The 14181-nt window shown below is 42.4% G+C and overlaps 1 protein-coding gene across 3 annotated transcripts in view; it reads right to left on the bottom strand.

Annotated features, from left to right (window-relative positions):
• The window catches only part of RALY (RALY heterogeneous nuclear ribonucleoprotein), an 81657-nt gene that overhangs the window by 15431 nt on the left and 52045 nt on the right, over positions 1-14181 (bottom strand). The window lies entirely within an intron of this gene.

The following is a 14181-nucleotide window of genomic DNA, read 5'->3' as shown; positions in this document are numbered from 1 at the left end:
AATTGCCTCAGTACTCAATACCCATTCTATGCTAAGCCCTGTCCAGCTAAATGCTAGGGAGCCAAAAATGAATAAAACATAGTCCCTACCACTGAGGGTAGATGAGATAATTAAGGTTTAAAGAAGTGACTTAACCAAGGTCACAAAGTAAGTTAGCGTCAGTGATGGAATGAGAAAGCAGGTCTTCAGTAAAGTCAAGAAAGTGGAATGACAGGGAGCCCTCCTGCGTGCCAGGCTCTTTGCACAGAACACGGCATAGCAGTCAAGAGTGCTAGCTTCCATTTACATCCCAGCTACACACTTACTACAGAGTTGGACTTCTGACAAGTCCTCAACCTATCCAAATCCCAGAAAAATCAGGATGATAGCAAAACTTACTGGAATGTTGAGGTGAGAATTAAGTAAGATGATACACGTACAGTGCACAGTGGCAGGCACATAAGTAATCAAGATATTATTTAACGTCAAGTAGCTCAAAACAATTTGAGGTAGGCATTATAAATCTGATTCTACAGACAAGGAGACTGAAGCTCTATTTCACTTTGACACACTAAGTAAGCCAGTACTTCTCAAAACTACTTGTGGTGAAGAACCAGTTTTTTGTTGTCTTTTTAAACTCCCAATCCATTACAGACCAATACATTTGTAAAATACGATAAAAATGTCAAATTACTGTAGAGTCTCTAAGCACTTAGTCTCAATTTCTGTACTCATCACAAACAAGCAAGTTTGCAAACTAGCATTCATCTATTCACTGGGCTACAATCTGAATAGCACAGCTCTAAGTCACGTTCTGCAGTCCATGGGGTCGCAAAGAGTCAGACACAACTAAGTGACTGAACTGAACTGAAGCTCACCCAGCTCTGTCAAGTTCTATCAAAAGCAAATCAAATCATAGTTTATTTCCTTTTTTTGAGTCCTTTATGCTGATTTCTTATTTTTCATTTTTTTGAGTCCTTTATGCTGATTTCTTATAAACTTTGGTGTTACACTAATTTACAAAAAACTATTCTGATCTCTTTTTTCTTTCTTCTCAAGTGAGAAAAGGGTAAGCAGACCAGGGACGAGTTCAAGGATTTGCCACCAAATATTTTAGGAGGTGATTTATCTTGGTCATCTGCTCCAGGTCATACTACATCCTGCAAGCCAAGATGATCTAGGCTTACTAAGGACTAACACCCTCCCTGAAGCCTGGCGGCCTGAAAGGCAGGTCTATTCCTAAAGAAACTAGTACTCCGAGACCCTCTCACCCCACACTAGAGGACATGAAGAAACCAGCCAGGAAGGGGAAGCATGTTGTAACTCTTCTTTTTGGTATTTCTAATTTTCAGTCTTTTATCATGGCTTCTCTCTCCTTCTAGGGAGTTTCCTGACAGCAAGATGGATATCAAGTTCACGGTTCACTCCTGGGTGCCACTGTACACCCAAGAGTATGACTGGCTGGGGCAGATGAGTAGCTTTTCACCAGTGTGCCAAGACATAACAATGTATCGGGAAGCTTCCAGGTGCGTGGTTAAATTCTCCTCAGTGTACAAAACTTCATTTTCTTCTGAACTAATGGGGTAGTATTATTTTTCAGCACAACCCAGAGCTGGGTAGGTCATATGATGCAGTGTATAGAGGCACGGCTGGCTCCTGTGAATAGGGGCCTGCCATCAAGCAGAAGCCAGAGCCTACATGTTTAGTGCCATGTGAGAAGCCACGTAAGATGGTCAAGAGAGTAATCTCTGAAACCAAAATGCCTACATTCTGCCACTGAACTAGCTGTGTGACATGATTTTCAGTAAGTATCTTAAGTTCTTTATGCTTCAGTTATCTCACCTACAAAATAGGGGTAGTGATACGTATCTCAAGGGTTGTTGGAGGATAAAACTATTGGAACGTCTGGCACATTATGAAGTATGCTGTTGTTATTAGTATTGTTATTGTTGGAACTCAGAAGAAATTTTTCTCAAGAGTATGAAAGGTGGTGAGTTCTACTGTAACATTAATCTAGTACTGAACTGTGATCAAGGAAAGAATACTATCACTGTGATGCAATAAATTTTAGTATCTGAAAATGTGCCTTGAACATAATAAAAGGAATCACAGGAGTAGGCACTCATTAAGCATTAAATGAATAAAGAAATAAGTATACAGAATAAAGCAGTCCCCAGAGAGTACAACTTGAGAAGGGGGTTGGGAAGAGGCCCCTAAGTGAAGGTTCTCAGAGAGGCCTCTTTGTACTTCAAGGACCCAGAAGGCAGGCTGGACTCCCCTTCTGAGCAGGATTCCCACGGCTGATAATGCAAGAACCCTCTGCTTGCTCACTGTTCTGTATCTCCAAAGGAACCCCCACATTCTGTGGCTACTCTATTCCGAACAAGGCTGCTGCAGGTTGTACCATGGTAGTGCATACACCCTCACTTTCCAGACTACAACAGAGGAACACAGAAAGGGCAGCCTAACTCCTTCCAAGAAAGGTTTTGCCCTAAGTTAAAACAGTAACTGGGGATTCATAATTCAAAAAATTTAAAAAATAGTAATAGGGGAGGAACTTGTCTGGTGGTCCAGTGGTTAAGAATTTGCCTTGCAATGCAGGGGATGCAGATTCGATACCTGGTTGCCAAACTAAGATCCGTGTGGGCTAACTACACCTGCGCTTGGTAACTACTGAGTCTTACACTGCAACAAAGGATCCACATGATGCAGTGAAGATTCTGAGTGCTGAAACTAAGAGCCGATCTAGCCAGGTAAATGTAACAAGACAGGATAGAAAACAGTGAAGTATACTTTTTTTTAAAAAGTCATAGGGGATTGATTATCAGTTTTGAAATCCAGCTTGCCTGTGGAGTTCCAGGTCCCCAAACCCACTTCCAATAGCTGTGTGAACTTGGGAAGGCCTGTCAGTTCTCTGAGGCTCAAGGCTATTCGTCTGTAAAATGGGAATAAAAATTCTTGCCTTGCGCACCTGCAATGCAGGTTGTTTTGCAGGTCTAAGGAGGTAACATATGGAAGGACACTGTTACCTGAGATTGCCACAAAAATGTGGACAGGGATATTCCCTGGGATGGACAGTTCCTGCATATCTTCCTAGACAGAGGTACCCTGGCAGTTAGCCAGCTGGCTGGAAGCAGGCGGTGGATGGTGCACAATTTGGCACTGCAGCCAAGCACTGGGCCCCTCAGGTGTAAGGGCAGCTGATTAAAATCCTTTCATGTGGAATCAATATTTTCCTCATTACCACAATCCTTCTCCTTGAGAACACCTAATGCCACCCCTCACAGCCTCACAAAGGCTTGATCTGGCCGAAAGCATATGAATTTGACATAATAAATATATATATTTATTTCCCCACATTCAGATAGGAAAAGAAAGCTGACCTCTCTCCAGGGTGCTGATCTAAACTTAACTCAGAGCTCTAAGCACCATCCCACAGTGCTTCATGTTTGACCCTAAAAGGACCACTGAGAATGACGCCACTCTGTCCCTCTGGTAATATTGATTTCACAAATATTACTAGGCTCTGCCTCTTAAGTGAACCACTGAGCAAGCCTGTCCCTTTCTCCTGTTTAAGACCCTTCAGCAGCTTCCCATCACCAAGAATCAAGCCCAACTCCTTCAACATGGTTTACCAGTCCCTTCACTAGTTATAGGTTACCAAATCCATATACAACAATCCTCTAAGAGGTTGTAAGTCACGCCCACTTTACTAAACCCTAGTGCAGAAAGACAAAAGCAGTTGCCCAAGGTGACATACTGAGCAAGATGGTATGAACTGACTTCTTCCCTAAGGGCTAGGTATCAGATTCCAAAGTATGGACTCAAATTCACAATAATCTTTTCTTGAACTAGTCTATATGATACAGTATGGGGATGGGGCAGATTTATTGCTCAGGCAAACCCTTTCATTTCAGCTTTCTTTGTTGGAAAATGCCAATCTGAACTCTCACTCCCAGAGCATCATTAATAAACTTGGCACAATAACCAAAATATTCATTTTCTTGTAATATAGTACACATTTGCATAACTAAATTCAGGAGGACACAAGTATAAAAGTAAACCAATAGATCACAACATCTTGGGGGTGGGGGTGGGGGAGGCCAGCCCTACAACCAACAAGCATAACATGCCCAATACCTAATGAACTTCTAATTTATTCAACTGATGACAGAAGCAGCTGTGGTGTCTATGGTTGTTTTCCCCTCCATCAGCCTCTTAGAATTCACTAACCCTTTCTGGCCCCCTTTCCCCTCACTAAACAAGTTTCTACACTGCAATAGCTAGTTAAAAAAAAAACTTTTTTTCCCCAAAACTTTTGCAGATGTCTCAGCTGCAGATCAACAGCATGGGCTCTAGCCAGAGACAGACGAGAATCACTTATTTATTTACTGTGTGACTTTGGACAAGCCATGAAACTCCTCGGGCCAATGTTCTCTATGCTTCACTAGGCGTATACTGGCATATACTTCTTCCTTCCACATACTGAATCACTTCCTGACTCTCACACTAAAACCAAGCCCTGCTGATTTGGCCCCCTGAATATTTTTAAAATGCAGCCCTTCTCTCTCCATTCATATTAGCATTCAAACTCATCCTCCACACAATCACAGTATCACTACACAATTCCACTGCCTAAAATCAAAGTTTTATTTTATTATTTCAAAATCTCTGGCCATTAATTTTGGTGTCTGTTCTTGTGTGCTTATTTTTTGAATCATCATAAGTAAAACAACCCCTCTACAGAACATAACTATTGTTAGCACCCTGGTATATTTCCTTCCAGTGCATTTTCTTGAGTATTTTATTTGGATTACATAGTTAGATCATTCATTCAGTTCTGTAACATAATTTTTTCAATTAGCATTATTACACATTATATATAACATATCTGCCTTACGGCCGCATAGTTTTCAATAAGCACCATTTAAAAAATATTATCAGTTTTAATAACCCACTGTTTTCCCATGAGTGGATTTATCATAGTTTAGACTGGTCATAGTTCAGGCGGTCATTTAAGCTTCTTCCAATTTCTCACTATTATAAATAACAGCATCCAAAGGAAAGTTCATTCTGTATACTGGATTATTTCCTTAAGACAGAGTCTCAGAACTGGAATTACTATGTCAAAATGTACGAGCATTTTCATGGCCCAAAGTGCTGTACCAATTTACACTGTATTAGTGTGGGGACGGGGGCGGGAGGGAGAGCAGGTGATAGTTAACAGGGAAAAGGAGATCTTCATTGTTGTTTTCACGTATACATAAAAATAACAGTCTCCCATGATTATTAAACCAAGTTTTCAATCTACAGAATTTTGATTGCCCCCAAGAAGTTATTGTAGGTTCTTAAGCAGAGCAATAATATGCTGAAAATTTATTTACTCATTTATTAAAAAATCATTTATTGAGCACCTATTTCTGTCAGACACTGTACAAAGTATAGAAATGAACAAAGTATAATCCCTGCCTCCAAATGAATTCACAGTCCACACAGTCCAGCGGTGAGGATCTCCATAAGAGCTATGACAGGAACATGTGGGAACTCAGAGGCATGTAACTTACCAAAGGGACAGGGTGGAAGAAAAAGGAAGAAGTCAGAGAAAGGAATGATCAAAAAGTTCTGATCTTGTCCACAGTCAAGCTGATGTTAGCCCACATGTAAGATGACAGAAAACATTTAGAAAAGAGGAAATAGCATAAGCAAAGTTGTAGAAGCTGGACGGTGCTTCTATATGGAGTGAGTAATAATATGCATCATGGTTAGGCTAGAGTGTAGAATCTAAGACTGGATGTTGCAAGAGGTGACAGCAGAGAACCTAGAAGAGGTCAGATCAGAAAGCGGCTGTGGGCTGTTAAGCAGCTTAGACTTGGTGGTAGTCATGAGCCAGTCCCATGGCACATGTAGGGGGTGCTCAGTAAGAAGGCCCTCTAAGTCCCCAGAGGTGCCGAGAGTCTGAATGGCACCAGACAACTCTCTGTCAGAGCACCCCACCTGGGTTACTCCTCTTGTCTCACATGTTCATCTTCTCTCGCCAAGCAGTGCAGAACTTCTGGGGTGTTTTTCACATCACCCGAGCACATTACATTTCTAGGCACATGGCAGGGGCTCCAATAATGCTCACAGATCTACTCACTGGAGGTAGCTTGTGAAATAATAACACACTCATGAAACCCTTACTGCCCTGGCAGAGCGCCTGCCAGTCTCAGCAGCTCAGTCACTGCCTCTCCTGGCAGATGTACTGCCTCAGAAAGCTGTCTCCCCTCTTCTTGCTCATTCTGCTAAATTTAAAAAAATGTGCCTGGGTACAAGAAACTATGGGCTTCCCTGGTGTCTCAGATGGCAAAGAATCTGCCTACAACGCAGGAGACCTGGGTTCTATCCCTGGATTGGGAAGATCCCCTGGAGGATGGAATGGCAACCCACTTCAGTCTTCTTGCCTGGACAATCCCCATGAACAGAGGAGCCTGGTGGGCTACAGTCAGTGCGGTTTCAAAGAGTCGGACACGACTGAGCGACTAAGCACAGCATAAGAAACTATAGAGTAAGTGATAACCAAGGAGTATATTGGGTGGCCATCGGGGAGCTCTGAGGGACATGAATCCTTCCCCAGAGTACATTCCTCAAGCCAAGGACTCCCTCAGCCCTACTGGCAGTTTAGGAGTGCCACCAAAACCCCACCACCACCATAAAAATAAAATAGGTTTTTCCAATTGAGTGTGTTAGAAGTCTCCTATGAATAGCTGACTACTTGACCCAGATAATCACAACGGTGTGATCACTCACCTAGAGTCAGACATCCTGGAATGTGAAGTCAAGTGGGCCTGAACAAAGCTAGTGGATGTGATGGAATTCCAGTTGAGCTATTTCAAATCCTGAAAGATGATGCTGTGAAAGTGCTGCACTCAATATGCCAGCAAATTTGGAAAACTTAGCAGTGGCCACAGGACTGGAAAAGGTCAGTTTTCATCCCAACCCCTAAGAAAGGCAATCCCAAGGAATGCTCAAACTACCACACAATTGCACTCATCTCACACGCTAGTAAAGTAATGCTCAAAATTCTCCAAGCCAGGCTTCAGCAATACGTGAACCGTGAACTTCCAGATGTTCAAGCTGGTTTTAGAAAAGGCAGAGAAAAAATAAAAAAATTAAAAAAAGAAAAGGCAGAGGAACCAGAGATCAAATTGTCAATATCCACTGGATCATCGAAAAAACAAGAGAGTTCCAGAAAAACTCTATTTCTGCCTTATTGTCTACACAAAGTCTTCGACGGCGTGGATCACAATAAACTGTGGAAAATTCTTCAAGAGATGGGAATACCAGACCACCTGACCTGCCTCCTGAGAAGCCTGCATGCAGGTCAGGAAGCAACAGTTAGAACTGGACATGGAACAACAGATTGGTTCCAAATAGGAAAAGGAGTACGTCAAGGCTGTATATTGTCACCCTGCTTATTTAACTTATATGCAGAGTACATCATGAGAAACGCTGAGCTGGAAGAAGCACAAGCTGGAATCAAGACTGCCGGGAGAAATATCAGTAACCTCAGATATGCAGATGACACCACCCTTATGGCAGCAGAAAGTGAAGAGGAACTAAAAAGCCTCTTGATGAAAGTGAAAGAGGAGAGTGAATAAGTTGGCTTTAAAGCTTAACATTCAGAAAACTAAGATCATGGCATCTGGTCCCATCACCTCATGGGAAATAGATGGGGAGACAGTGGAAAACAGTGTCAGACTTTATTTTTTTGGGCTCCAGAATCACTGCAGATGGTGACTGCAGCCATGAAATTAAAAGACGCTTACTCCTTGGAAGGAGAGTTATGACCAACCTAGACAGCATATTAAAAAGCAGAGACATTACTTTGCCAACAAAGGTCCGTCTGGTCAAGGCTATGGTTTTTCCAGGAGTCATGTACGGATGTGAGAGTTGGACTGTGAAGAAAGCTGAGTGCCGGAAAATTGATGCTTTTGAACTGTGGTGTTGGAGAAGACTCTTAAGAGTCCCTTGGACTGTAAGGAGATTCAACCAGTCCATCCTAAAGGAGATCAGTCCTGGGTGTTCATTGGAAGGACAGATGCTGAAGCTGAAACTACAGTACTTTGGCCACCTCATGCAAAGAGTTGACTCATTGGAAAAGACCCTGATGCTGGGAGGGATTGGGGGCAGGAGGAGGAGGGGATGACAGAGGATGAGATGGCTGGATGGCATCACCGACTCGATGGGCATGAGCTTGAGTAAACTCCGGGAGTTGGTGATGGACACAGAGGCCTGGCGTACTGTGAATCACGGGGTCGCAAGGAGTCGGACACGACTGAGCGACTGAACTGAACTGAACTGATTTTCTACATTAATAACATCTGCTTTAATGATGACAAGGATATTAATAGGATGATTATTTCAACAATTAATAAAATAGCCATTCATTCATGCTCTGCTCGTAGTGGCATGAGCTGGGGGCAAGAGGGTCTGATGTGCTGCCTAAGATCCACCTGAGGAGGCAGTGTTAAAATGATGTTTCTGTGTCATATCCCCTCCCAGGCTGCGAGTTCCTGGATGGCAGGGACCACAATCTATTTAATATCAGCATCCCTTCGGCCTTTCAGCATAGACCCTGGCCCAGAGTGGGTGCTCAGGGAGTATCTGCTGATGGGAATCCCATGTACCACAGTCCCCGCTCCCTTCCTCATTCATGCTTGTTAAGAAACAAAAAAGTAGGTAGTACAGATAATGAAGCCAGAAGACTTGGGAGACAGAAAGGAGACTTCTTTGCAAAAGCCCAATCCACTTCAGCATTTAGGAAAAGCTGATTTACAATATAATAAATGATCATTATGATTGATTAATTGTTTATTTTTGTGGTAGATGCATGACTAAGTATTATACTTCTCATTCTTAAACAACTCTTTGAGGTAAGAATTATATCAAGGTCACAATGGACCTTTCTGAGATTCTTTTAGAACTTCTGGGTTCAAACCCCAGCTCTGCCACGTATCGGCTGTATCATGCTGGGTAAATGCCTTAACTCCTCTGTGCCTTAGCTTTCTCATTTGTAAAACAGGAATAATATTACAGTACCTTCCCCATAAGGTTGTGAAAATTTGGTCAGGTAATATACCTGCAAGTGAAGCATTCAGGAATTTTCTAAATGAAATTACTGTTACTACTGGTCCCATTTAATAGATGGCTTCAAATATCCCACTCTTTAACATTTAGTGAGATTGAGAGAGAGACTACTTCATCAATAAAGCAGGACCAGAACCAATTTTTGATTTGGTGACGGAAGCTGGGGCCAGAAGGATTTTCTGTACACAGTCACTGATGTCATGCCCATGATGAAAACTCTTCAGGGTAGCCTTTGTTTTCCATCCCCCTCCTCTGTATCCTGATATGGACATTCTACAGACCTCTGTCGTAGCAACATTTGCTGCACCTTTGTCTTTACCTACCTGTCTTTCTCCATTAGACTCTGAAGTCCTAGAAGGCAGAGACTCTGTTATTAATCTTTGCAATCCCAGCATCCAGCACTACCCAGACAACCAGTAGATGCTCAGTGAATTTCTGCTAACAGGTGACAGAATCCTAGGTGGGCACTGCTTCAGTCAATGGTTTCCCAGTGTTCCTGACAAAGCAGCTCCTTAAGAATGAACTGTGCATTTCATCTTCATGGGTCGAACACAAATCCCTCATCCATCAGTAGGGCAGAAGGACAGGCAAAACAGTGATGAGAGAGAAGACAAAGGAGGGACAGAGTGAGAAGCTGGGGACCAGAGGTGTCTTTGTTCAGCAGACTCCAAGGAATAGGAGTTCAAAAGAGAGGCTGAATCTCCAGGCCAGAAACTGCTGAATTGAAGTGCTCCATGGTGGGGAGGAGGCACAGGGTCCTCACCAAGTAGAAAGCAACAACAGCTAGAAACTGCCATCCTTGTCAGAAATCCACACAGCAAAGGGAGACCCAGTCCACACTCTGAATTATCTGCTGACCCTGAGATAAGCCCAACCACTGGGCCCCACTAGGCTGGCTTCATGGAAAGAATACTGGGCAAAGAGTCTACTAATGTTTAATCCTTGGAAAAGTACTAATTTTTCTATTAATAAATATTTGAGCATATACTATATGTCACAATTGCACTAGGCACCTGTAATACAATAAAGGTTTATCACTAATTTGCCGTCAGACCCTGGACAAGTCACTACTCCTTTCTCTGAGCCTCAGTGTCATCATTAGACATGTGGACGATAATCTTTATGTCAGGATTGTTCTGAGTATCAGATGTGTTTTTGAAAAGTTTACTGCATAACTTTGCAAAGGTAAAGGTGGTATTTTTTACTAGAAGGCTTGGTAAATGCAAGGACAGCCCTCACCAAATAAATGCCAAAGACAACTCCCTCTGCCTGGTTCTGGACAGAAACCAGCAGCACATTCCTAACCACTGAATTCCATGGAAGATGGTGATGAAAGAACAGAAATTTGACACATTCTCTTCAAATTCCTCTCAGGATCTTTCCCATAATCACTGGTGTCAGTATTCATCACAGGGAGCTACACTACAGGCCTCTTGGATGAGCCCCTTGGTTGCAACTGAAACTTCATAAAACAAGAACAGACTTAAAATTTTTTGGGTCAGAGGCACCCTTCCAGACATTGAGCTAGAATTACCTGATCCCTGGTCTTTCAACTGTTTGGAAACATTTGGCAGTCATTAAGCCTGTTGTTTCCGCATTTTCCTGCTTACTAGCACAAACACATCAAAACAGAAAGCTTGATGCTCTAACAATGCTCTCTGATTAGTGGTTTGCAGAATCCTCTGTAATTTTATGATTTGCTGGCTAGAAGAGGAAGAGCAATGGAGTACAAATGGTGGTGTGGCCCGAGAGAGGGCCAGGCACCCTAAACTCTGGTTTTAGTTCTGCTGTGGACTGGCTCTGTAAGCCTGGCTGAGACCTTAAGTGCCTCATCCAGAAAATGGAGAACTAAACCAGAGTAGTGGTGCATGAACTCTTTCATGAAAAACCAGTGTTCTTCAAGATGTTAGGGTCTCCAAGGTCAAATAAAAACAGGAAACTTGGCCTCCTCTATCCCTTTCTCCCCACCCACCCCAATCACATGCACACTAAGGCTCTGAGAAGTCAAAAGTAAAGAAATGCACTTTGCATTATCCAGTCTGACTTTTCTGAGATTATTAACATCTCTTCTGAGGAAGACACACTGGAACAGATCTCTAGGGTCTCTGTCAGCTCCAACCCACTGTGATTTGTATTAGAAGTACTCAGCCAGTGCCTGGAGCACCCCTGCTTCCCACTAATTCAGTTAACCCAGTGAGGCACTTAAATGATACTCTAGCTTACAGAAATGTATTACATATAGCTCATTTTACTGTAGTGAGAGTACTAATTTTCAAAGATTCAGAATACAAGACACTTAAAACACTAAGATGGGAAACCTGCAGTTACTAAGGTCCTAATACTTGTTCCATACTGTGTTGGCATTTTTCTATACACTATATCTTTTAATTCTCAGACAGGAGATAAATACTGTTATCCTCTTATCACAGAGAAGAAAACGGAGGCTTGAGGAAATTATGTAGCTTGCCCAAGATCATTCAGCTAGAATGTGATGAACACCAGATTTCAAACATAGGACTATTTGGCTCCCAAATCTTGGGTCTCTTTGGGGCTCTGCCACCATGAGCACCAGACAATTGACCACTAATCTTCCCTGACCTTCCCTGGTCACAACTGTCAAGTGAGGAAATTAATCCTTGCACTGCTGCCCTCAAAGAGTTGCTCTAACACTCAAAAGGCAATAATAGATATGAAAGCACTCTGTAATATATAAAGATATTAATATATAAGGGGAGCATAAAATATTGTGAACAAATGTTGATATTTCCTTTCATGATTTTTTTGAGGTACTTGAGGTTCTTGCAGGCTTCCCATCATGAAGTCAATCGTCTTTATTCCAGTCACCTTCTAGCCCTGCTCCCTCAAAATAGAGTTCTTTACACTTTTCCAGTTAGGATTTCAGATAAACAGAAAACATGTCAATTTCTCAGTATTGATTACTCTTTAGGCTATTTGTCAGTCACACGAAGAGCTGAAGGAGCTGGAAGTAAAAACAGCAGAGAGGGTGGGGAGTGTTGGGAAGCCTGTAGATAAAGGAGATGCCAGATTCCCCTTAAAACGTGAAACATGCCTGGGAAGTAGGTACAAAGAGTCATTTGGGACAGCAGATCATAGAAGCCTTTGCATGAAATCTATCCATAAGATCAATAAGTATGTTGTGCACAGGTGGAGGAAGGGGCAGAGTTAGCCAGCTTCACTTTGTTCTGAGATGGAAAATACCTTGGCAGGGACCTGAGCATAGAAACAGCAGTAGATGGGTGTAGGGCTCTTCACTCATCCTCTAGCCCAGAATGGGATCACACCCTTATAATCCACAATGCTGTGGCCATCTGCTCCCTTCAGCTTCTGGCAGAGTTAAGGCCAAAAACAACAGCAGAGCATTCTTGGAACCAGGCCCTGGCTGGGGACAGATAAATAAACAGCAAAAGTCCCTGCGCTCTTAGAGGAAGGCACTGCATCAAGACAGCTTGAGCCTAACCAGAGGTTCTCTCGTAAAATAAAATTTCTGGTTCATAGGGTATATTCAAGAATTGAGTGACGTGAATGAATCAGAGGAGCTTTCTTCTATGACTTAGGAGCACCTGTGGTGTCCATCCTCATTCTGGCATGAATAATTCAGTGACTCTGGGCAAAATACTTCACTTCTGTGGACCTCAGTTTACCCACCTGTAAAGCAGGCTCTGTCTACCCCACAAATAGCTTTTTGTAGCCAATGACACAGTAGCTGAGACAGCACTCTGTAAATGGCATGAGAAGGAATAGTGGGAGCTGACAAGAACATTGGAACACGTGATCTTAAAAGTTCAGAGCCCAATCTGAGGAAGACTTGAAATAGGCTCTTTTTCTTTCTTCCCAGCCAATTTAAGTTGCTTCTTCTCACAGTCAAGTCATTATTTGCATTTCAAGTGAAGGGAAAGGGAAACCAGGCTTATAAGTATGGAACAGAAAAGCTGCCATCTTTCTACTTTTCACTATCTGTTCAGAGCCACTGTACTGCAAAAGAGAGCACAAGATTTGGATTTCTGATCCCTAGCTTTTCTTAATCTAAAGCTGTAAAACTATAAACAAGCCTCAACCTCTTTCAGCCTTAGTTTCCTCATCTGTAAATGGCTGAGAAATTTCCTAAGTTATAAGGTTAGGCTTAAGATTCAATTAATGATGAAAGAGTGTTTTGTAACTCACAAATGCCACACAAACACCAGTCATTACAGAGCTGTCTTCCCATCAGCTCATTAGCTACACAGGACAGTGGTTATCACTAAATTGATAGGTGAAATCATCAAACTCAAGAGAAAATCCTGATGGTAACACAGTTCAACTCTGACTTCCTCCAACAAAAGTAATTACTCCTTTCATTTATTATAGGAGTTATTTATTAGTTTGCTACCCTCATTAAACTAACATCTCGGGGAACAGAACTACATATATTTTATGCATTTTTGTATCTCAGTGTCCAACAATGGCACACCAAAAAGATGCTAATCAATACTGGCAGCAGAAACACATCTAGAACATCCAGGACTCCTAATTCCAGGTATAGAGTTCTTCTAAGAGAAAGTGGCCCCAACCTCATAGGCTGACTCATCTTCTCATCCCTTCTTCAATTCCTCCACCCTAGCAAGACTTTCCATTACTGAAGAGTCTCCCAGCCTCTGTAGGCAGTGATCCCTCAGGTTTGATTACTCTCTTCATATGCTTCTTTGCCAAGCTAATTCCTATTCAGCCCTCAGATTTGGAGGCCTTTCTAGTCACCCATAATACTGATTCAGGTATCTCCTCTCCATCCCCCTTCCCACCCCCTGTCTGTTTTATCACAGAATTCTGGCACATAACATATATCAACAAAAGTATCTGTTGATGGCTGAATGAATGAGATACTGGATCTAGAAATCCAAAAGTGACGCAGGGGAAAGACTCCTGGCCTGGAAGTCAGGAGGACTGACTGTTTCTAATTCTAGCTCTACCACTTCTGTGGTTCAGTGATCTCAGGCAAGCCCCTCTTCTTCTGTGGACCATCTATGAATGAGCTACCATCTATGAATGATCTCAAAAGGTCCTCTCAGCACTGACAATAGA

Source organism: Muntiacus reevesi, chromosome 2 (genome assembly GCF_963930625.1).
Source record: "Muntiacus reevesi chromosome 2, mMunRee1.1, whole genome shotgun sequence".
Taxonomy (NCBI): Eukaryota; Metazoa; Chordata; class Mammalia; order Artiodactyla; family Cervidae; genus Muntiacus; species Muntiacus reevesi.
The sequence above is the reverse complement of the archived record's forward strand: the minus strand, read 5'-3'. Positions and strand labels throughout refer to the sequence as shown.